General features: G+C 35.0%; 2 long non-coding RNA genes across 3 annotated transcripts; one reads left to right on the top strand and one right to left on the bottom strand.

The window, feature by feature from the left end:
• Positions 1-170: 170 nt before the first annotated feature.
• LOC120779622 lies at positions 171-7,067 on the bottom strand. 2 transcript variants are annotated; one of them, XR_005705687.1, is made up of 3 exons: positions 6,962-7,067; positions 6,216-6,591; positions 171-466 (listed from the first exon to the last, which is right to left on the bottom strand). It is a non-coding gene; the product is annotated as an uncharacterized LOC120779622 (long non-coding RNA). The 2 variants fall into 2 exon arrangements; XR_005705686.1 differs by lacking the exon at positions 6,962-7,067 and having other exon boundaries at positions 6,216-6,952.
• A 478-nt stretch (positions 7,068-7,545) lies between these two features.
• Positions 7,546-20,777, top strand: LOC120779621. Its single transcript, XR_005705685.1, has 3 exons — positions 7,546-7,746; positions 9,449-9,495; positions 20,742-20,777. It is a non-coding gene; the product is annotated as an uncharacterized LOC120779621 (long non-coding RNA).
• Positions 20,778-26,550: the final 5,773 nt, after the last annotated feature.

The raw sequence follows: 26,550 nt of genomic DNA, 5'->3' as shown, positions 1-26,550 counted from the left end.
TTAGTTTTTGAGCCATCCGTAAATATAATTTGAACGATTTTAAGTGTAACTCTAGTTTGGTCTCGAGGAAAACTTGCTGGTAGATAGGGGCGCAAGTATTTTGCTTTTGATAATCCTGAATGCAATTAATAAATGACGAGTCCGAAAGATTCCAAGGTGGGTATGTACTGTGAGCTTGCCGAGTGGGTTTAACCGGTATATACATTTCTCTAGACAGAGAACCTCGCCATGTAGTGCCGAGAGCCTCTTTGGGAAGCGTTTCCTATTTATAGCATTGAGTACATTTTTATACAGGTTGGAGTTGTTGCAGGATGAAACTTTGTATATAAGTCCAGCGGTCATATATTCCACCCGTTCGGTGAGGTCAGGAAGTCCGGATTCAGCCAAAATGTTACAAACTGGAGTAGTGGAGAAGGCTGCGTGATATGGAGCACAAAGAAGATTCAAGTTGCTTTTGGCACAGCTTCTATAAATTGGTAAAGCGTAATCAATTACCGACAAAAATAACGATTTAACAATATTAGAAAGAGTAGAAGTATGTACAAAGGACTTTTTGAGGAAAAGTATTTTACAATGCTAAGGTGGTTTAATAGTTTTTTTCTAATATAATTGCAATGGAACTTAAAAGTATATTTACTATCAAAGAAAACCCCCAATATCTTCAATTCATTAACATTATTTATAGGTACATTTTAATAAGATAGTCTTACATCTGAAAAGCGCTTCTTTGGACAAATATGCAGGACATTTCATTTCTCATATGATATAATCGCTCCTGATTCAAGCGACCATACAGAAATATCATCAATGATTTTACTGGAAATGGTTCTCACCGATACTAAATTATCAAGTTTAGTAAATATCAGAACATCATCTGCGTAAATATTGTGATTTACATATATTGTGCTTATGTATTATTTTGCTAATTTCTTCAAACGCGATAACAAATAACACCACCGAGAGAGGCGAACCTCGCGGAATCCCATTTTCTAAGTTGTATATGTCGGAAAAGGCGCCGTTTATCTTGACCATAAATCTTCGGTTAATTAAAAAACTTTTAGCAAAATTGTAGATTTTAGAGCCAACTGCCCATTTCCTTAATTGTCTTAGAACAATGTGTGCCCCGATACGATCGAAGGCCTTTTCGAAGTCTAGGGAAAGTGCGGTAATATGTTTCTTACTAGACGGGGCACATGAAAAGAAATGGTCGAAAGATAATAGAGCGTCGATTGTGCTATGGCCATTTTTAAAGGCAGCCTGAATAGGGTTTAGCAATTTATGTTTAGAAGTAAACCACATTAGACGGTTAGCAACTGTTTTCTCGATAACTTTGCTGTTGCAAGGCAATAAGGAAACCGGGCGGAAGCTGGGCAGCTGATCTGCTGGTTTGTTAGGCTTTCGAATAGGGATTGTACACCCACATTTCCAACTTTGAGGAATTCTGCTAGAAGAGAAAATGGCGTTGTATAGGTTTAATAGCCTAGTTTTAGTAGAATCAGATATATTTTTAATCATTACATAGCTAATCCTGTCGTAGCCAGGAGCGGAGCCTTTGGCCTTGTTCCAAAATTTATTGACCTCTTGGATGGTGATATGTTTGTCAATCTCTTTAGCTAAGCGAATAATATTTTGTGGGGGGCGATATATATCGTTTAAAATTCTGGATTTTTGGACAACAAAGTCGTGAGGGAAATTTTTATTATCGGAATAACTAGACCAGTGATTTGCAAATGAGTTAGCAATTTCTTTTGCACAAGAAATGAGATTATTGTTTATTATAAGATGTGGAGCCGTAAAATTATTGTAAGAGACCGACAGCTTTTTTATACTTTTCCATATTTCTTTATGAGAAGATGATGGATTGATGTTACTAGTGATGTTTATAAAGCATTCTTTTTTCGCTCTTTTTGCAGAAAGTTTAAATTTGGCGTTTGCTGCCTTATATACCATGAGGTTTTGGTTAGACAGGTTGCGTTTAAAATCATACCATGCATTTTGTTTTATTGTACGCAGCTCGGCAAGCTCCTTGCTCCACCAGGGGACATATTTTTTATGCAAATACGGATGAGTTTGTGGAATAGATGAAGTGGCTGCACTAAGTATAATCTTTTTAATAGATTTGGCTTCCTAATTAATATTGTTACTAACGGGATGGATTTGATTTTGCTCGTCACACAGCAATTTGTATTTTTCCCAATCTGCTTTATCAGTTTTAAATCTTGGTATGTGAACAGTCTTAGTTTTTATTTTACCATTTAGGTGGAAAACTATCGGGTAGTGGTCACTGCCACAGAGATTATCTAAAATTCTCCAAGAAAGGAATGGGAAAATGCTGGTGGGAGATATCGTGATATCAACATGCGTGAATGACTGATGTGAGGAAAAGTGTGTCGGAGATTTGTCGTTTAAGACAGTTAAGTCTTGGGAAGAAATTAGTTCACAATTGCTTTACCCCTCTTGTTTTCTTTGGAGGATCCCCAAAGTGGGCTCCAAGCATTGACATCTCCACAGATAATAATTGGTTTAGGCATTAAAGTTAGAATAGATTTAAACTCCCGTATATCGAAATCCTTACCAGGTGGAAAAAATACGCATACCACCATGTAGTCGTTGTCTAAGAGGCCTCCTAGCTAAATAAAATTACAAACAACCCCCCAGGCCTTTACACAACGCCCCCATTTTCTTTCTGGGTCTCTTACCGCCCCCCCTTGACACCTGCAGCGCCCACAAGGGGGCGTTATCGCCCACTTTGGGAAACACTGTGCTAGGTGATCGCAGCAGCTACCGATCGCTTCATCCCGTCTGGAAGAATCGACGAACTCCGCCCTAATTTCCCAGCCGAAGCAGTTATTTTAGTAAATGAGCCCAACAACTTACACCATGCCGATCCCTGTGATTCCCGAATAAGGGATCTCAATTTGGAGATTCGGCAAATCAACATAAGCGGGGAAAATGGATAGAGCAATTAAAGTCATGCAACTTCTCCACCGGTGTGAGTAAGCTTTGGACTACTCTCAAGGCTTTGTCTAATCCGAAGGGATGTGATAACACAGTTGAAATCCAATTTGCAGGCCAGACCTATTTGGACCCGAAGAAGTGTACGAGCTAATTTAGCAGCAATTTACACTGCACCTTTCGGTAGGCAAAGTTAAGCAAAGTTTAAAGTTAAGTGTTACCCGAAGGGTGCGCAAAAGGCCAAAAGACTGCGCACCACTTATCATCAACAAGGCAATAGTTAAAGTCCATTGGCCCTGCTGGAATTAACATGCTGTTGCTAAAGCACATAGGCTCGACGTAAGTGAGCTACCTCACCAAGATCCTAAACCTATCGATGTGCCAAATGATGTGTTACCCGTCGGCTGCGTAAAATGCCAAAAGACTGCGCACCACTTTCACCGATGAGGAGGTTCAGAGTGTCATCAACAAGCCGTATCGTCCAACGGGCCTACCTCACCAAGGTTCACAACCCGTCGCTGACCAATTTTCAAATACCCGAGGTGTGGAAAACCGGAAGAGTGGTCCCTCTACCGAAACCTAGGAAATCCGCCAGCAAAGGGAAGTCCTATCGTCCGACAGCTCTCCTCTCCCCAGCAGTTAAGACACATAGGCCTTACTACTCCCGATCTTCACACACCTTCATAAACCACCAGCATGGCTTCCTTTGTCATCGTGTATCACAAAACGCTACTTGAGGACATCGAAAAGTCTACGCTCCCTCTAGGACTGAAGAGGTGGTTTCTGAACTACCTGAGAATAGTTTAAAAGGGAGTTCTGCAGCGATAATGACGTCGGGCAATTTAATCGATGGAATGCGCTCAAACGGCTATCTTTTCGCCCTTTCTCGCTTCCTCGCTGTACGGAACGTAACAAAATCCACAGCAACCATGTTCACAAACTGGACGAGGGAGTACAATGTGTGCCTTAATACTGTAGTCTAGCGTTAAGATTCCGACTGTCAATAACGCTAAGATGAAGTAGTGAAGCACAGACGAGGAAGCTACAAATATGTTAGAACACTGCACTCCGGATAACGACAGGATGCCTCTTGATGTCTCCCATCGAACACCTGGACAGTGAGGCCCATATGCTCCCAGTTAAGGAGCAAAATGAACTCCTCTCCAAGCAGTTTCTGCTGGGTGATTTCGCAGAAATCATCACTGCAGTCAACAAGGAGCATCAAGAGGTCCTTCTTTAACTACGTCGTTCGGACCCAACAAACTTCAGACATGCACTGACCGCGATTCACAGTGGAGCCATAAACACCTTCACCGACTGCCTCTCAGTGAATGGCGTACTTAGAGTTAAGCCACCACCCATTGCAGTCGAATAGCTTAAAAGAGGGAGTAAGGTTTTGTTGGTAAAAAAATTATTTTTTTTGCGAGTTTATTTCTTAAATATGGATTAAGTAGAAAATACAGGCTAATTTTTTTCGTCACTTATTTAGTTTATAAATTATGGACGTGTTTTTCTCAAAACTACTTCACCGGTTTCTTTCAAACTTTGTACACAAAAATGTAACATATAAAATAACTCCTCCCATCGTTTAATAAATGTTCTTTTTATACCCTGAACAGGGTTTGTAACACCCAGAAGGAAGCGGCGGAGACCATTTAAAGTATATATATACATATGTATACTATAAATTATCAGTATGTTGAGCTGAGTCGATTTAGCAATGCCCGCCTGTCTGTATACATATGTATATACGAACTAGTCCCTAAGTTTTTAAGATATCTTTTTGAAATTTTGCAAACGTCATTTTCTCTTCAAGAAGCTGCTCATTTGTCGGAAATGAAGATATCGGACCACTATAACATATAGCTGCCATACAAACTGAACGATCAGAATCAAGTTCTTGTATGGAAAACTTCCTCATTTGACGATGTATCGTAACGAAATTTGGTATGATTTTTTATCCATAGAAATAATATAATATCGGAAGAAAGTGTTCAGATCGGTTAACTATAACATATAGCTGCCATACAAACCGAATGATCGGAATCAAGGGCTTGTTTGGAAAACTTTCGTATTTGACGCGGTATCTTCACAAAATTTGACATGGATTACTGCTTAAGGTAACAATATAATCTCCGAAAAGTTGTTCAGATCGGATTACTATAGCATATAGCTTCCATACAAACTGGACACATAGTTACTAAAAGAAATGCACCTGTGAAGGGTATATTAGCTTCGGTGCAGCCGAAGTTAACATTTTTCTTGTTTTAAGTTATGTTTTGTTTTATTAAAAAAGGTTACATCTTTATATGTATAACAAACTTAAGTATCATAAGGTTCTTAAGCGGAATTCTTTTAAGTGTCAATTCCTCTTAGGAACTCAAAAAAATTTGCATATTTCGTTGTGGCACTTAACAGGTTTCGACTGTATTATTATTGTTACTGTTGCTCTTGTCGTTGCTTAAATAATACCTGCAGGGAATTTGTCCCGATTTAGTGATTTGGGTATTTACTGTTGAATAAATATTTATAAAAAGATTGGTCGACAATTTAATTTAATTTAAAAAAAAAAAAATTATCAGCATGACGGCTCAGTCGATGTCGCCATGACAAAATGTCAGTACACCAGTTTTGAGATATTGATTTGAAATTTTGCATACGTCTTTTCTCTCCGAATCCGTGCTTATCTGTCCAAACCGCCGATATCGGACCACTATAGCATATAACTGCCAAAAAAAAGTTTTTATTTGACAAGATATCTTCACGAAATTTTGCAAGAAGTATTGAATTATTCTAGGGGGCGGTACAACATCCGAAAAATTTTTTTGTATTGTATCACTAAATCTTAAAGCTGCGAAACAAATTGAACAATTTAGGTCAAATTCTTGTATATCAAACTTTAACAAGATATCTTCACAAAATGTACCAAGGATTATTGTCCGATAGAATTTTTCACATCGAATCATTATAAGTAGCATATAGCTGCCATACGAACTGAGCGATCGAGTTCAATATAAAGATCTTTGTATACCCTTTTATGCTATAAGAAAGATTCCTGTGAAAGTTATTATAGTTTTTCGCAGCCGAAGGTAACGTTTTTTTTCTTGTTTTATCTAGTATTAGCTGCCCTTGTTGATTTGACGGACTCATTTGACCGGTTCGCATTTCCATGAAGGGACTATGTGGAATATGTAGGCCTGTTTGTATGTGTGTGTAGTGTTTGTGCTGTTGTATTTGGAGTAACAATTTTCTGTACATACCATTGAAGTTATTATTGCTGCTTCTGTTGCTGTTTTATTATTTCTATTATTATATGTAGCTGGTGTTTCTGCTATTGCTGTATATTTGGTTACGGTAGCTGTGCTTAATTCATATTTATATGTATGTATATTTTTGCTCAATGTAAGGGTATGACTTGTAATCCCTTCTTCTACTTATACTTCCTGCTTGTTGTCATTAGGCGATATATTTTGTGCAGAATAACCATTGACTTTAGCTGTGACTATGGTTTGTATGTCGCTTTTAGGGGTTAGGTATACGTTGTGTCGGCTGCTCTTTGTATTACTTTTACACTGTAGCAGTGTTGCCGACGTCGCTGTGGCTGATTGCAATGTTGTGTTCTGTTGTGTTGCTAACCTGTGTAGTAAATGGTTGATCTTTGGATTGTTAATAACAACATTTACCAGTAAAATTTCGAAAATGAACGAAAATGGAAGGAAAAGTTTTGACAAACCTGTTTAATTGTGGACAACAAATAATTTATCCATACATACATTTTATATAATACAAATAACAATGATATTTATTAAATACAGTTTTGCAATTAAAATAAAGTCATTAAGAAATAAGTGATAGTTTGCATACTCAAAGCTGTTCGGATTGCATATGCGCAAGTACCCGCACGCAAGTAAAGTTTTCATATTTTCTAATGCTGTCGATGAATACTTGCACATGTTCACAAATTAATTTAAAGAGTATTAAATATTAAACATTTTGCCACACTTACTACATAGATAAATAATAGCAGTACATGTGATGGCTTTTAAGAACACAGGGCATTTTTTGCGTAATAAATCGGTTGTTACTTTTAAATAAATAAATATATGCACGTTTTTTTTATATTTTTAATATAAAAACTGCTCTATCGAGCTTCATTGGATGCACTCATATTGATTTAATGTGAAAAGCTGATAGGCGCATGCTTGATAAATGGTATCTATTGAAATATCAAATAATACACACCTATTTCTTTAGGGATGTAACATTACATGTATACACATACATACACACTTGTCCATTAAGTTGCAGTTCGTATACATACAGTAGTTGGAATGCACTCGAAAAGAAATGAAAAGCACATACATATGAACAGCCATACGACAACAAATAAGGAAAGCCCTCATTCCACAACTGCCCGTTAGATACTGTGAAAACGTGAAAAGTCTGAAATAATACGAAATGCCCGCAAAATCTTTTAAAAAAGAAGCTGCGGCTCAAGTACATCCATTATATCAGTATAAAATTAAGTTAACTACGAAAGAAAAATTAATAATACAACTTTTTTATTGACGGGAAAACTGTGAACCTATTTTATTAATTTCTTTTCATTTTATTTATACAAAAATTTGAAAAGTGCATTGATGTGGCTATAATTAATATAATTTCTAAATTACTCTACTAAATATGTTGTTAATGGCGGCTAATGACCAATTTTACGGCGAAGTACAAGATGGTGTTATCAATGAAATATTATTACCGAGCTAAGCTTAGTTAGCTTAATTAGTTTCTGATGTAAGTATACGAATTGCCTATCTTAAATAATTATATATATTTTTAATATCAATATCTAAGTTTTATCAAATAAATATATTCTTCTTCTTTACTGGCGTGGACACTGCGTACGAGGTTATAGTCGAGTTAACAACAACACGACAGTCGTTTCTTCCAATGTGGCGCCAATTGGAGACTCCAAGAGAATCCAGGTCGTTTTCCCCCTGGTATTTCCTACGAAGTGGAGGTCTCTTCCTCTGCTTCTCCCCGAGGTTACTGCATGGAATACTTTCAAAACTGCAATGTATTCGTCTATTCGGACGACATGACCTAGCGTAGCCTCTGTCTTTTAGTTCGCTGAACTATGGCAATGTCGTCGGTATTCGCCGTGGCCCATGCGCAAAGGATCGTAAATCTTCCCCAGAACCTTTCTCCCGAAAACTTGTAACGTCGACTCATCAGATGTTGTCATCATCCATGCCTTTGCACCATATAGCAGGACAGGAATAATAAGTGACTTATAGAGTTTGGTTTTCGTTCGTCTACGACTTCGAAGTTATTACTGTCAACATTGACTTACATAAACTAGCTGCATAAATTTTTATAACCTGAAAAAATTTTAATCTGCTTATAGCATTTAATCGTTCTCCTTTGTCTGTTACAGGTCAATTGAAAAGACCCCGGCCTATCATAGCTAGGCAAATTTTTTGAAAAATTTGTTTATTTTAGTTCTCTTCAATTTATAGAACTTTTCCAATAGAAGTAGTTTATAGTAAGATTTGTCCATTTTCATTTCTTCATTCGATGAAAATGTCTACCTAGCGAGCATTATTTTCAAATCAAAAGCAACTCTAAACTCAGTTCATGGATTTTTGACATCGTTTTCATTGACTTGTGTCGCGGTGCACTGACTTAGTGAACCGGCACTTTATTTCTATTAATGCGGCCGTTTTTCGGTGATTTCGTGCTTCAAACGGTCCAATAATACTATGTAATAGTCGCTGTTGATAGTCCTTCCGGACGCCATTACCTTGTCAGCCGGCTGTTGCGTTCTTTCGCACTTTGAGCGGGTAGTATAACAAGATAATACATTTTTTTGACGAACCACATTTTCCAATATGGACATTTTTTATGTATTACTCAAAGTTAGGCTTTATTGCCATGATCAAACACTCCTTGGTTATTGCTTATTTTGCATGGATTCTTGAAGCAATTCGTTCCATATTCGCCTGACTTCCACTTTTTTGATTTCCATGAGTATTATAGTCTCATAAAATAACAAATAACAGGCAAAGTAGAAACCAAAATAGCCTAGATAAGGGGTTAGGTGTAGCCGAAAATATGAAAACACTACAATTTCAAATAATTTTTTCTTTTTGCCAGTAAATTATTTTATTTTATAAAAGTTGAAATATAGCTTCATTAAACAAAATTTTGACTTGATATATATATTTTTTTTAAGTAATGACTGTTTGTATTTATCCAGTTCTACGGTTGCTACCACTAATCCTTGGAAATTCATCTTAAATCAATTGGACATAAAACAAATGTTTTATAAATAAACAAATCATTGCCGGATTGAAACTTTTTTTTAATTAACAAAACAGTGGTTTTAGGTTTTCGAGAAAAGAACTCATAGTTACTTGTTTGTAAAGAATGATAATTAAAAAAGTTCTTCGATATAATGCCTTATGTGTTTCTTTACATTTTTATATTCTTGTAGCTGTACAATCTTCATTGAAGTCTAACGAGCAGCTTTCGACTATAGCGGTAAGCAAATAGAAAAAACGTTGTTTAGAGAAAATTCTACTATCTGTCGGATTTATTTAAAATATGCAGAGAACATTTCTATGATATATATTATTGAACGCAACGATAAAAAAAACATCGTTTTTTTCTACCTCTAGTTGCTTTACACAAATTTTGAATGCTCACTCATATATGAGGATATATAACTCTGTGCAAACATTTTTAAATACTTAACGGTGTTTATTATTTAACCTGACTGAGTCTATCAAAACTTCAATTTCAATTAAATAATTTTAATTCTTTTTCATTATTATGACAAACTTTCTGTGCATAACTACATTTTTGAGCCATATATTTCAAGTAACATTTTTGGAGTTATAAGCATTTTGCATTTGCGCTAGACTATGTAGTTTAGATCATTAGTTTTCATGGTAAAAAAATTAAATTTTTTTTTGCGAATTTATTTCTTAACTATAGATTGAGTAATTTTATTCGGACCTTTTGTACATTATTGGCCATACTTCTGACGACAATCTAGGGTAATTTTTAGATGCAAAAATGTAATGTCGGCAACACCCTGTGTGATGCTGGCAAGCAGAAACTAACTTCACATCTCGAGAAGTAGCGACAGTTGGCAAAATAAAGTTGGCGATTACAGTTGGCGAAGAAGATCAAACGCAGCTGATAATCTATTTTTCTATTTAATTAAATACCAATTAATTTTAAATTTTATAAATTATAAGCAACATTTTATATCTAATAAACATAATAATCACTTTTTACATGGGGGTTCAACCTTAAAACGTCTCAACGTTCAACTGCTCAAGCTAAAGCTCAACCTTTGAACGCATAAGTTGTAAGAATGATGCCCATAAGCAGGTCGAGCAAAAAGAGGAAGGAAGTAGCAGAAAAAAATTTATTGGAAGCTTAAAAAGTTGATCCAGGGTTAGTAAAAGTTGATAGAGAGAACACGTTTTCTTTTAAGTTGATCGAAATGGAGAAAACAGCGGAAAAAGTCGAAATCCAGAACTCGAACGTGTGTGGTAATGGTATAAATTCAAGTGATCTGGTAGAGTTATTAAAAATGCTGAACTCAGGCAAAAACGTGTCAGTCGACCAATTCGAAAAAATTGTTCCAGAATATGATGGCGTGACAATTCCAATTGAAAAGTGGTTGGAAAACTTCAACGAGAATGTTGACGCATATGAGCTTTCCGAAAAGCAAAAATATGTAGATGCGAGGAATAAAATGAGGAGAACGGCAAAACTATTCCTAGAAACAGTGAGTGTTTCAAACTTCGATTCATTGTGCGAAGCGCTCAAAGAAGAATCCGATATAAAGTTCAACAGTGCTGACATACATCAGAAGTTAATGCAAAGGCGAAAGAAGTACGACAAGAACTTTTACGAATATATTCTGCAAATGAGGAAGCTGGCAGCACTTGGGTCGATAGAAGAAGGAGTAGTTATTCGCTACATTGTGGACGGAATAAAGGCGCGTGATGATCTGAAATATCCATTGTATAGTTCTAAAATATTTAAAGAACTAAAAGAGTGTTTCGGGATTATACAGCAAATGAGTTACAAGCAGAACAGCAGCGGCGCAGTACAAAAAGAAACTACACGAAGCTTGCGCAAAATGTTAAAGACGATGAGGGCGAAAATCGCGCAGAAAGTAGACATTGTTTCAATTGGAGGTCATCTACGCACATACGCGCAGAATGGAAGTCAGAAACAAAATGTTTTAAATGCAACGGCAGTGGTCACATCGCAAAAATTATGATTATCAGAAGAGAACGGTTCACATGCTAACGAGTGATAAACAAAGTAAGCTAATGCGAATTAGCAACAAGTACATTTCATATTTAATATACACAGGTGCAAATGTGTCACTTAAGCAACAATTTGTTTATGAAAAAAATTTTGGCAATCACAGCCTACAAAAAAGTTTTGCGAAATTGTATGGTTTGGGAAATATTGCGATTGCGGCGAAAGGTTCGTTATCGTTAGAAGTTGAAGTTGATAATATAAGAACTGAGCATGCATTTCTTGTCGTAGCTGATCATAATATAAACAACGAAGTTATTGTCGGATATGATTTCATTCAGCGTTTCCAATTAGAGGTTAATGTTAAGGGATATTTTTTCTCCGATAAGACAAATATACAAGAAGAGGTCGAATTAAAATGCGTATACAATATTATTGAATAGGTGCCAGAAATTGATGTACCGCCTCAATATAGAAATGATGTTAATCAATTAATTAATGAATACAATCCTGTTAATCCGATTGAACATCCTATTCAGCTGAAATTAATACCAAAAGACGACTTTATTAATTTCAATTAAAGTCCGACCAGATTATCTGCAGCAGAGCGTGGCGTTGTCAAGAGTCAAATGGACGAGTGGTTAAAACTTGGTACAGTTCATGAATCCAACGCAAACATAGCCAGTAAAGTTGTTCTTGCAAAGAAAAAAGATGGAAGTTATCGTGTTTGCATAGACTATTGTAAACTAACTGCTGTATTAAAAGATCGTTTCCCTGTTCCAATCATCGACGAAGTGATAGAGAAGAAGCAATCAGCGAAATTTTTTACGGCTATGGACCTAAAAACGGGTTCTTTCATGTGCCGATTGAAAAAAGTAGTCAGAAATATACAGCATTTGTAACCAGAGAAGGTTTGTTTTAATTTGCTAAGGCACCGTTTGGATTTTGTAGCTCACCAGCAGTGTTCATGCGTTACGTAAACTATATTTTTCAGCAGATGATAAACGACGGTATCATGGAGTTATACATATGTAGACGATATTGTTGTTTTCGGACAGAAGGTGCAAAGTTTCAGTGTGTAAATAAAATGGTACAAATGCAAGTTTCTAAAAGAGAAATTCGTTTTTTGGGTCATGAAATACATAATGGTAGTGTATGGCCTGGAAGAGATAAAATCAAAGCTGTTAAAAATTTTGTTGTATTTAAAAATATCAGAGGCGTCCAAGCTTTCTTAGGTTTGGCGGGATATTTTAGGAAGTTTATTCACAATTATGCCGTCATAGCTAGGTCATTAACACAGTTACTGAAGAAAGAGCTTGTTTCGAAAATTTTTAAGCAGAATGGTAAAACTCAACTTCATGTAGATGCATCGAAGTATGGGTTTGGTGCAACATTGGTACAAGAGCGTGAAGGGAAGTGGCATCCCATATTTTATGGGAGTCGGAAGACCTCAACTCAAGAAGAAAGGTTACATAGTTACTTTCTCGAAGTCAAAGCTGCGTATTTAGCAACGAAGAGGTTGCGTCACTATTTAATGGGAATTCAATTTGATTTAGTTACCAATTGTTCGGCGTTTAAGCAGACTGCCACGAAAAACGATGTACCCCGAGAAGTGGTTCAATGGCTTATGTATCTACAAGATTTTCACTATAATATTGAACATCGATCAGGAGAGAGAATGAAACACGTTGACAGCTTAAGTCGTTATCCGGTTATGGTTGTTACATCGCAGATACAAGTACAAATTCAAAAAGCGCAACAAAATGATGAGCACCTAAAATCGATAACAGCAATTCTCGACGATAAATCATACGCAGATTACGTCATGAAAAACGGAGTGTTATATAAGCAATGGAAGGTCAAGAGCTATTGGTAGTACCGAGAAATATGGAGAAAGAAATTATACGAAACGTACACAATTTTGGTCATATGAACTCGCAGAAGACGATGCATGCGATCCAATAAGACATTTTCATAGCACATTTAGAACAGAAGGTGAAGCAGGACATATCAAACTGCGTTGAGTGCATAGTACACAATCGCAAAGCAGGAAGGCAGGAAGAATTTTTGCATTGCATAGATAAGGTAGATAAGGCAACTATCCTAGTCGATTATTTGGGTATCTTAGATTCTACGACGAAGGACTATAAGCATATTTTCGCTATAGTTAATAGTTTTTCTAAATTCGTTTGGCTATTTCCGACCAACGCAACAGACACTCAAGAGGTAATAAAGCATTTGAGTACATGGGTCACCATTTTTGGAAACCCGCATCGTATTATCAGCCATAAAGGCGCAGCATTTTTATCGAGTTTATGTAACGAATTTTGTAACGAAAATAAAATTGAGCATATAAAAATAGCAACAGACGTTCCTAGAGGCAATGGACAAATCGAACGAGTCAATAGAGTAATTATTTCTATGATGTCGAAGTTGTCGGCTAATAATCCAGCCAAGTGGTACCATTATACAGCTGTGGTACGAAAAGCTATTAACGCGCACGCTCACCCGCCAACAAAATTTACACCTTACGAAATTATGTTTGGAGTAAAGCTGAAAAGCGAAATGTCTAGTGACATTATAAAACTAATCCAAGAAGAATTTTTGGAGGTATTCCAAGAAGATCGTCGCACAATGAGAGTACAGAATACCAAAAAGCAGATTTAGTCTCAATAAAAGTAGTTCAAATTTCAAATAAAAAGTTATCAAAAAAATGTAATAGAGATATGCTGTCGAAAAAGCAGCAGATTTTATGGGATCCAAGGTTACATCCACTAGTGCTGATAATATGAAGCCTTGGGCACATTTTGAGGTTGATGAAGATTTGTCATCAGAGACTGGTGACCGAATGTAATGTTGGCAACTCCCTGCGTGATGCTGGCAAGCAGCAACCAACTTCACATCTCGAGAAGTAGCGACAGTTGGCAAAATGCAGTTGGCGATTACAGTTGGCAAAATATAGTTGGCGAATACAGTTGTCGAATACAGTTGGCGAAGAAGATCAAACGCAGCTAATAATCTATTCTTCTATTTAATTAAATACCAATTCATTTTCACTTTAATAAACTATAAACAACATTTTATATCTAATAAACATAATTCACTTTTTACAAAACTATTGAAGCATAAGACGGTCACAGAGCTTCTCCCAGAACGTCTTGAGAAAAAAACACTTTACGGTGTTCACCATAACTCAGCTGGAAATTATCCGAAAATAAAAAACCAAGAAAAATAGTCAAATTATAATCAAATCTTCCCCCTTCGTTCTCTGATAATTTTTTTTCAATTAAAAATTTTTAATGGCCATTTAAAGTGAAAACTGCTTTTTTCCACTAAAAAAAATCCGCCATTTTATGTGTGGAAATCACCCTTAATGTAAAAAAGAAAATTACTAAACGATGTGGCGGGGTATTTTATTTGTCAAAACTGTGTACAAAGTTTGAAATGAATCGGTCAGGCAGTTTTGAAATGACAGTGAACACGGACTTTGAAAAAGTAGTTTTGAGAAAAACGCGTCTAAAATTTATAAACTAAAAAAGTGGACAAAAAAATTACCCTATATTGTCAAAAGTATGCTCAATAATGTACAAAAGATCCGAATAAAATTACTCAATCCATATTTAAGAAATAAATTCGCAAAAAAAGTAATTTTTTACCATGAAAAAAATACTCCACATTGTCAAAATTGAGCATACAATAATGTACAAAAGGTCCGCAAAAATTGCTCACACCATATTTAAGAAATAAATTCGCAAAAAAAAAAGATTTTTTTTACCATGAAAACCCTACCCCCATCTTAATTTATCGTTGTTTTCGACAATTGCATGGTGCATTTAAAAAACGTATCTTTCTTTCAAGCGCGATGTAGGGGAACCCTTATAGAACGGAAGATAAGGATTATATTTTAAATTTACACAGCATCGCACCAAACATTTCTATCCGATGCTCAACAATCCTATGCCAGAGAAATAAAAAATAAATTTGAGGAAATTTGTTAGTGTACAATTCTTTGAACAAGATTCGAACATCTGAGAATATATGTATATATGTACTATATATGTACGTTTATACGTATTACACAAATACAAACAAAAGCATATCGTTACCTAAAATGTAAAATAACGTAACGGGACTTCTTATAAGTTTGATGGGGAAAGAAAAGCGATAGCAAATAGAAACAAGATTTGAATTTTTTATATTATTTCCCGATAACTAGTTTCGTCCACTATCCAAACTATCGAAAAATTACAAAAATATATTAATTTACAATAAAGCTATTTGAAATGTATTGAGTTTTTATTGTATTTTGTTTCTTTCAGATATGTTTTAGTAAAAACATAAATATTTCGCATTAACCAATGCACAATCACAGATTTAGAATTCATTCTTCTGGTTATTAAAGGAAGCTTAGTAAAAAACTCAAATGAATATAAAACGTACATATGTATATGTACATTAATGAAAACGTGATTATGCGTTTAGTTCGTCGATAGCAGTTGATCAGGGTTTAATTCATCCTAAACGATCAAGTTAAATATTTGTTGATACTCCGCCATTGCGCTTTTTTGGCGATGTTGCAAATTGGTAAATCGTTTATTTGCATGTTTAGTGGTAATTTGAGACAGAAATTGTATTTTGTTAAGAACGTTTTTCCTACGTCCACAAATTATCATACGCTATCGTTTTTATGCACTCAATTGTGATAGCAGTTGATCAGGGTTTAATTCATCCTAAACGATCAAGTTAAATATTTGTTGATACTCCGCCATTGCGCTTTTTTGGTGATGTTGCAAATTGGTAAATCGTTTATTTGCATGTTTAGTGGTAATTTGAGACAGAAATTGTATTTTGTTAAGAACGTTTTTCCTACGTCCACAAATTATCATACGCTATCTTTTTTATGCACTCAATTGTGACACATTTGACAGTTTCGCTAAATATTTCTGTATCATCCTCTTCGTAATTCGTGGTTAAATGCATCGCGCATTGAGCGATTTAGTGCTGTCTTGCCCAAACATGACACTTCTACATATATTTATCATCAATAAACACATATCTTCTATTATTATTAGTAACGGGGTTTTCAATAAGAAGGATTCAGCGTCTGTACTACTGCAAGCGTGCCCGTGTTGGCCCTGCAAAGAAAATCGAGTTACATACATAATAGCATTGAATGTACTTTCACAGGAATACAAAAATTCATTGATATCGCAAACCGTTCTTGTTAAAAAAAAAACTTTTGTAGCGTTCTTATTGATATACCCACACTTAAAGTTGAGGCCACTGACTCCGAATTTCGGTAGTAAATTTTAATCGTTTGGCTCTTTGTTGTATCTTACCATGATAAAATGTCAAACCTTACTTAAGAGAAATGTCAAAAGAGCGTGAAAAATATAGCGTCGTTTCTGTCCCTATCGGTCTACTTTTGTAGTGCCCTCTTGAAAAACTACATATATATCTCATTGTAAAGTTTTGCATGAATTTGTAGTGTAGGGTTCAAAATTTGACAATGCACATGATGTAACACATCTTCCGACATGCAATGCCTTAGTTCATCCATAAATCTTCCGAATTCAAAGGGAAATATGTTGATATTAGATTTGCAAACAATGTTTGAGTTCGATGCGGCGATGAAGATAAAACGGAATCCGTGGGCGTGATATCCCAATATAAATCGTTCTCGAATAACTATTGTAGTTGACACCAAATAAAAATATTAGTCCACCCATTGACATCTAGATTTTTCTTTTCTTCAAAACATTTTTCTTAACATTCCAAACATTATTCTAATATATACCGGTTGTGTTATGTCGCAAGGTGCTTCTTCTTATAATACCAAAAAACCACAATTTCAAAAAAAAATTTTGTTTAATGAATTTTTTGTCTACATTTTTACTGATTTTGTGGTTTTAGCAACAATTCGTATTCAGTTATCTCATTATCAGCGTGCCCAATCAGTTCAACCGGTCTCGAGTTTTAGAACTAAAGAACAACCTATATATCATATACCAGGTTGTTCAATAAGTTTTGTGGTTCGATAAGAGAGGACATTGCTACTAGCCCAATTTTTTTTTTGGTTTTGTTGGTACACTACGAACGTATGTGAAGTTCCATTTCAATCTGTCAATTCATTCTTTGTTTACAAGTCATTTAGTGTCGCTGTGTCACAGTATTTTTTTACAATGGAAAAAATTTAATATCGTGCAGTGATAAAATTCTTATTTTCGGAAGGTGTAGCACCAAAAGAAATTCACGAACGAATGTTAAAAGTGTATAATGATTGTTCACCTACAATTAAAACAGTAGAAAAATGGGTCACTGAATTTAAGCGTGGTCGTACAAGCCTTGAAGACGATACACGTGAAGAACGTCCAAAAAGCGCATCAACACCAGAAATCATATCCAAAATACAGGATATGGATATGGTACGAAATAAGTCCCACTTTTAAAAACGAAATAAGTCCCACCAAAAATTGCTTAAAAAAAAATAAATAACTCCCACGAAATAAGTCCCACTTTTGAAAACGAATTAAGTCCCACCAAAATGAAATGATTTAAAAATTTAGTTGAAATGAAATAGATCCCACTCAAAATGAAATAACTTCCCCGTGAATAATATATTTCTTAAATGAAATAAGTCCCACTTTCATAAACGAAATAAGTTCCACTTTTTCACTGTTTAATGCGATTTCAAATAAGAAGTATTTGGCTCTTCGAAAAAACACACGTCGAATAATATGAATAATCAAAGCAGAGGAATAATAAAGAAAAAACGTATGCAAGCTTGCAGAAGGCTTCTTAATGGAATGGATATTAGGAATTTTGATGGTGTTCCAGAATTTATTATTAATTCTTTTTTCGGTCAAGGAACGTATAGAGAACGTCTACTAGTAACAACGTTTGGATTCGTAAATGGATTAAGTCCAGATCAATTGTTCTTATTATTAAGATGGAAACCGTTTCGGAAGGACCATCAGATTAAAATTATGGACCTTTATAAATGGCTTGAAGATCGAGTGCATGGTAGACGGTATTATAGTTTTAACGTGGCATTGGGATTAGTTGTATTTTGTAATGGTGATATTAGAAAACATGGAACACGAATTCCAATTTCCTACCAAAAATATAATAAAACACATACATACGTAATTACGTCGTAATTTTTTAATGTTGTTTTTCCAGTAGTTAAGTTCGGTACCGATTTGTACACATTTCTTTAAAGTTTTTTTTATTATAGTAAGTATAAAGTAATTAATAACAAATAAAGGAGAGCCATGAGAGATAAGGACAAAAAGTTATGGTTGTCCCTTTTACGAAATGTCCAATATATAACTTTTTGCATAAGAAAAAAATGAGAAATCAAGCCATAATGACCTTATACTCGTATTTTATGGCTCTATCCCTCCATAAAAAAATCATTTATTTATCAGGTAAATATTTGAAGGGTTTCATGAACTTCTGCACGACAGAATGGACATACTAGTTTACTGGTTTGATCAATTTTGTGAGTTTGCATTGTAAGACAGCATTCACTGCAAATTTTCAAGTGCTTACAAGGAAAAATAAGATATTTGGCTGCTTTATATATATTATATACACATATTATTATCAATTGTATTCTGGTTAGTTTCAATATGGTTTAACGACTCGTCTTCAAAGTCCTCTTCCAAATATGATAATTCTTCAAAAAGATCTTCATCAGCCTCCATTTGTACAATTAAATTATTTTTTGATAACACCAGTTGGTCAAGGAATTTAGAAGGAGTTATATTACCTTATAAGAGATCATTCTTGAATTTCGAAATCATATCTGCTTTCAAAACACAGGGCTTTTTAATACGCTTTTTTCCCACACTACCATTGGTATTCATCAATAGTTCAAATTTTCTTACTTTTTCAAATTCTTGCATCTGTAAAAATGCTACAAATTTGAAAAAAGTAGCCTTCTGTGGAATGATTTTTCCTATGACGCTATTGTAAGCTTCTATTGCAGACGTAGTGCGGATTTCAGAATCGAAAACTGAAAAGTTATGTGGACCGATCTGTAATAATGAAATCATAACACCTTTTTGTAAATATTCTATAACAGGGAATATTGTACCTTTTGCATCCATTGATTCTCAAAATATTTTGTAAATAATTTGAATCTATCTAAAGCGTTCAATTTTCCTAAATCTTCGGTTAGTAGTTGGAAGACGCTTCTTTATTTTGCCGAATATATTGAGCGAGCCTTTTGTCCTTCATGGTTATGAATCGACGCAATGCCTGGCAATAATGGAAGCAGCAACCAAATATTTTTGAATCAGGGAAACTTTTTTCAATTGCGCTTCTCAATCCTGTTTTATAATCTGTTATAAAAGTTGCTTGTGACAGATCAATAATGATCCTTTGTATATAACTTAATAAATGCTGATATGCTTTTAGGGACTTTTTGTCATCAGTACGAAAAGAAAGGGGAATACCTAAAATAGAAAAAAATATATATATAGATATGTATACATAATATAAATCTATATATAGTTATGAATGGAATAAAATACCGAACCAAATTATTTAAAAATTTTAGTTCTTTGTACAGAGCCTCTTGATTATCGTGATTGTGCGCTTTATAATTTTTTGCTTTAGTGCACTCGCTGCCAAATAACATTATTCGTGATGGACAATCCTTTACATAACAAACCATAACAAACATAAAAATGTTTTTCTAATTTAGTGCACTTTTTAATATATAATTGTTTCTTCAAAAAAATATAAAGAAGCTTGCTGTTATTCCTCTTCCCTGCAATTATTTCGTATGTCGTCACACTCATGTTCACTATTGAAATTCACAAACTTAACTAATCAATATAATGATAAGGTCTTGTAAACTTGCACACTTAACAACAAATTTGAAACAATACCATTCATTTCGTAAAGAGCAAGAAGTAACGGAACTTTTCGAAAGCATATTCTACAATACAATAATTTTTTTTTAAAAAGCAACAAAAAGAACACTATGAAATTCAATGAGAAACAACGTGAAGAGCAACAAATAACGGCAAAAATTATTAAGAATTCACTTAAAATGCAAAATTATGAAAATGAAATAAGTCTCACTTAAAACGAACTCCCACTTTACAAAACGAATTTATTCCCACTCAAAACGAAATAAGTCCCACTTAAAATAAAAACGCGTAACGAAATAAGTCCCACCAATTGACGAAATAAGTCCTACTTTTAAAAACGAAATAACTCCCACTTTCGAAATAGCAATTTTTGGTGGGACTTATTTCGTTTTTAAAAGTGGGACTTATTTCGTGGGAGTTATTTCATAGACCCGATCCTGAATCAAAACAAGAGGCTAAGAGTGGTGTCGAACCTGGTTGTTCGGCTTCGAAACGAGTTCGTGTCCCGAAATCGGTAAAGTAGTTTATGGCATCAGTTTTTGGGGATGCGAGAGAAATTTTCTTTGTGGATTACTTGCAAACTGATAAAACAATTAATTTAGAATATTATTGCAGGAAAAATTCGTGAAAAAAGACCCGGTTTTCATCAGGACAATGCACCGTGTCACAATAGCATTTTGACAATGGCTAAAATTCATAAATTAAAGTTCGAATTGTTGGAGCATACACCGTATTCACCTGATTTGTTTCCAGAACTCAAAATATATATGCATGACAAGCGCTTTTAATCAGTCAATCTGGATTCTCACTTCAGGTATGGGATTCACAGATTGGAGGATCGTTGGAGCAAGTGTACTAACGTTCAGGGAGATTTTACTGAATAATAAAGTGTATTTTGAATCATAAAATTGTGTTTTTCGTATCAAACGACAAAACTTATAGAACAACGTGGAATATTTCCTTATATTTATTTTTACAATACCGAAAAAATCAATAAACACCTCTGTTTTATTCGTATTTTACACAACAATAAATATAACTTCGCTTGCGCCGAAGCTAGAACACCTTTCACAAATAAAAAAGTTTCGTTCGTATGGCAGCTATACGCTATATACCTCACATTTATCTCGATTAGTTTTAGATGTTATAAAGAACCATTAAGTGAACAAAACTGTTATACTCTATAGCGACATGTTGTTGACTAATGGATTTTATCGATATTTTTACTATGTCCCATAATCTCCAGTGGTTAGAGAAACATTTTTGTGTTCATTCATGAAATCTTCAATATAATTGATGAGCAGAAAACAATTATAAACAAGTCAGGTAGGGCTAATTTCGGGTGAAACCGAACAATTTATACTCTTGAAACTTGCAAAAATCAAAGCCATGGAAATACTTTAAGGTGTAAACCCAATGATATAGAGTAAAGTCAGCGGCATATTCGAAAATCCTGATATAAGTTATGTTGCGGCTAGGCCAAGTTTTCTCTCAAATTTATCTATTATGACCTTGCTGGCAACTCTGCTTTGTAAAGGAGTGAGTAATTGTGCGTGCTAAAAAAAATAAATAATCTTGGTGAAAAAAGGCAGAGAATTAACAAAATCTGCTCATCAATCCGGAGAATCCAAAGCGCGGTCAGGGATAAAAGGATGCTCAACTTATTCCAGTGGGAGAGCGCCTCAAAATTAGCTATTTTTATACTCTCGCAACAAAGTTGCTAAGGAGAGTATTATAGTTTTGTTCACATAACGGTTGTTTGTAAGTCCTAAAACTAAAAGAGTCAGATATAGGGTTATATATACCAAAGTGATCAGGGTGACGAGTAGAGTTGAAATCCGGATGTCTGTCTGTCCGTCTGTCCGCCCGTCCGTGCAAGCTGTAACTTGAGTAAAAATTGAGATATCATGATGAAACTTGATACACGTATTTCTTGGCTCCATAAGAAGGTTAAGTTCGTAGATGGGCAAAATCGGCCTACTGCCACGCCCACAAAATGGCGAAAACCGAAAACCTATAAAGTGTCATAACTAAGCCATAAATAAAGATATTAAAGTGAAATTTGACACAAAGGATTGCATTAGGGAGGGGCATATTTGGACGCATTTTTTTTGGAAAAGTGGGCGTGGCCCCGCCCCCTACTAAGTTTTTTGTACATATTTCGGAAACTAACATAGCTATGTCAACCAAGCTCTATAGAGTCGTTTCCTTCAGGCATTTCCATATACACTTCAAAAATGGAAGAAATCGGATAATAACCACGCCCACCTCCCATACAAAGGTTATGTTGAAAATCACTAAAAGTGCGTTAACCGATTAAAAAAAAACGGCAGAAACACTAAATTTTACGGAAGAAATGGCAGAAGGAAGCTGCACCCAGGCTTTTTTTTAAATAGAAAATGGGCGTGGCGTCGCCCATTTATGGACCAAAAACCATATCTCAGGAACTACTCAACCGATTTCAGTGAAATTCGGTATATAATATTTTCTTAACACCCTGATAACATGTAAAAAATATGGGTGAAATCGGCTCACAACCACGCCTTCTTCCAATATAAGGCTATTTTGAATTCCATCTGATGCCTTCTCTGTATAATATATACATACATTAGGAACCAATGATGATAGCGGAATAAAACTGTACACAAATACGGTATTTGAAAAATATGTAAATGACGGATAACGAAATCTCTATTATCACTTTATCATGCGAGAGTATAAAATGTTCGGTGACACCCGAACTTAGATCTTCCTTACTTGTTATATATAAAAATGAATCGCAAAATGTGTTGCTAAGCGCATAACTTAACAACACCTGGACCAATTTTGCCATTTTTTTTTTTAAATGTTCGTTGAGGTTCATGGATAGTTTTTACGGCAAAAAAATTCGAATATTTGCCGGAAAACCCCTAAAAGCAGCCCTTTTTTTCCCATACAAACGAATGAATGATTGTTTGTTAGTAACGCTAAGAGAACGTCTGCATCAATCTTGTTGAAATTTTCAGAGGTTGTTCGTTGTGGATGTACTTTTCATGAGGAAAAGTCGGAAAATTGGATCATTCCAAAAAGTTACTTTTTTCCATACACATTTTTTCAATTTTTGTTTGTTTTGTTTTTCAATATTTTGATATGTAAATTATTTGAATCGTTCAATTTCGGTCGCTTGCTTTTTTATTCCGGCTATTCAAAAGAAAAATTATTGAAAATTATTCAGTGAAAACTGTACGTGAGTTTCACACAAAGTGATCAATTGCGAAGAGGTCGCCCTAATATCGGTCGGCATTCTTTTTGCCTCCAACGTATGGCAGCCCAAGGCAAGGCAAGGTAAGAAGTACTCCCAGGATGCGGTGACATACGTGCGGAATTATGGATCGCGGTCAATCAGCAAGCGATCGTCACGATGTCACAGCTTGACTTTTCAAGCCACAGTTACAATGTTTGATGGACTTTTTCTTGAAGCAACGTATGTGTGGTGCTGTTAGATGCTAGATGTACTCTGTTGAGTGGCGAAAGAGAGGTTTGCCGCACGCACAAATTCCTTTTTGGATAGTGGTTACACCAGATCAAATTGATGAAATCATTTCTGCTGAAATTCCTGATGCAGAGAAAGATCCAGAATTATACAAAGTGATGAAAACCAATATGGTTCATGGACCTTGTGGACACCAAAATCCCACCTCGGTTTGTATGCCTGACAATAAATGCACCAAACACTATTCACGTGCTTTTCTTCCGGAAACACAAACTAGAAATGATGGATATCCACTCTATCGGCGTCGCTCACCAGACGACAATGGCAGAACATTCAGCATTCGATTTAGAATAGTGAATATCGAAGTTGACAACACACGGTTCGTACTATATTCACCATTATTATCTAATTCACATTCAATAGTTTGGTGTAATCGATAAAATACGTTTGTAATTACGTCACCAAAGGAAGCAACATGGCGGTTATTGGTCTTGAACGATAAAGTCGATACGTGAACTGCAATAAAGCGCTTTGAAGGATATTTACTATTGCAATTCATGAACGTTTTCCGACTGTTATGCGTCTCGCAGTTTATTTGGAGAATGGCCGAAGAGTGTATTTCAACCGAGAGAATACAATACAGCCAGTGGAAAAACCGCCAGCAACAAAATTAACATTTACGAGTTTTTTCTCAACTTTCGTCAGTGATCCGTTTGCGAGAACATTGCTCTATTCGGAAATACTTTGACATATATGGAATGCATCGTCGAAGAAATAGTTACGCAGAAAGCAAGGCCAACCAGTAAATGGACATCCAGGTGTGTTATCAACTAATGCATTAGGACGAATTTACACAGTCCAGCCGAAAAACGACGATTGTTTCTACCTTCGGTTGCTATTGATTAATGTACGCGGTTCAACTTCATTTGAGTCATTGCGTATTGTGAATGGTACGGTGTGTACAAGTTTTGGAGAAGTAAGCCAGCAATTACAAATGCTGGCACATGTTAATCACTGAAATGTAAATGAAGTTCGTACACTTTTCGCGGTAATCATTTCGACATATCAGCCTTCAAATCCGCGTCAATTATGCGATGCGAACACAAAGGACATTGCCGAAGACATTTTACATCGTCTTCGCTAATAATTGGAAATGGTGGGGTGAGCTAGTAGTACTATATATGTATACTCGTATACATTTATAAATTCTATTTTCTAATTTTGGTTAAAGAATGAAGTTTAATGCTGTTTTCAAAAGATTTGATTATATCTTCTTGATATAAATAAATGTGCTATATATTTTTAAGCGTTTTAGTTAACTTATTCATGGACAAATTGGAAATTATATTTGATAATGGGTGGACCAAAACACAAAAATTTTTCATTGTAAGATAAATCAAGAGATAATTATAATACCCATATTTTCTATACTTTAAGTATAAATTTGTTTAATCACAAGCAACATACACGTTTTATATGTCAGAATTTAGCTATACGCCGGCGATCATGAATCTTACCCGTTCCCAAATGGAATGTTTGTCTAGGAATGTGAGTATGGTTTAGTTGCTCTAAGCGATTTAGTCAGTTTTTCTGCAACTCTGTACATAAAAAAAATACCATATTATTTTTGAATTCTAAACTAAGTTTTTACATTAAAAGGCTTCTTAAAGACATTCTTTTTTGAATTTGCAATATCTTTATTGTATAAATATGTACAGTAAATATACTTCTTTCATAAAAAGTAGTTTAAATTAACTTACACAACATTATTTCGCCATTCTTAATAGCAATACTGTTAAGATATATGAATATTGTCGGGATTTTGATGGGTCGGCATCTTGAGCTTCGGTATTTAAGAGTCTCCATACGTTTAGGTAATTTATGCAGCTTGCAGAATAAATAATTAAATAAAAACCAAGAAATTGTCTGGCAAAAATATATATATTTGGCTGTGAATAAGCATATTCTGGGCCCCACTATTCGGCATGGTTGCTTATTTCCACTTAAAACTTAATTACTCATGTATTTGCTCATAATGTCCTCTTATTTATGAACATATATTAAAGTAAAACGATTTTATTTTGAAAATATATTAAAGTTTTATATATAACGAATATTTTTGGTACAAATTTTCCATAAATTTTATGAAAATAACACAATGCAACCATTTTCCGGGTAAAAGCCGGCCATCTTGGATGCCAATAGAAACTCAACACCGGTCTCCCCTTGACGTTTCTGCATGGGCACCTCTCAGCTGTGCCTTAGTTTACATAGAATCAGATGATTCGTTCTCTACTCCTCTTTTACGATCGTCAAAAACTCCAGAACTCGATCAGCTAACAAACTTCATGAGATTTTGACGTTTAGCAATTGCTCTCTCACTTCCAATGAGAGATGAATTGGGCATCTCTTTATCTCTGGCGCGGTATTCAGGTGTATTGGAGTGCAGAAGCAGCGACTTACAATTACTGACTAATTTGGATTGGAAGGTTTGTTATTCGGCGATATCACTTTTTATTGGACATAGAGGAGAAAAACGTCAGTTGTTTTGGAGACTTTTTTGGCGCCACAAAAAATTACTTATATTATTTTACCCTAAAAGTATACTAAAAATTTAGATCAATAATTATTCACATGGCATAGGGTTGCCAAGTACTGTTTATTTTGAATTTATATTTTTAATTGTATGTATGAATATAATTATAAGAAAATTTTAAAAGCAATGCCAATTATCAAGACACCACCTCCAGGAGAGGGTAAATTTAGTTGGTTGTTAGTTTTATACAAAAAAGGTAGAGGAAATGGAACAAATGTGTAAAAAACTCTCACCTGAAGTAAATACACCCAACTCTTTTGTTACACGGTAGATACGTTCCTCAGAAATCCGTGTAAAAAACCGTGTAAAAAAACAGGCGATTCCTATAGTTAAATGGGGTATTCGTTCCATGTCAT

Source organism: Bactrocera tryoni, unplaced genomic scaffold, assembly GCF_016617805.1.
Source record: "Bactrocera tryoni isolate S06 unplaced genomic scaffold, CSIRO_BtryS06_freeze2 scaffold_11, whole genome shotgun sequence".
Classification (NCBI taxonomy): domain Eukaryota; kingdom Metazoa; phylum Arthropoda; class Insecta; order Diptera; family Tephritidae; genus Bactrocera; species Bactrocera tryoni.
The sequence above is the reverse complement of the archived record's forward strand: the minus strand, read 5'-3'. Positions and strand labels throughout refer to the sequence as shown.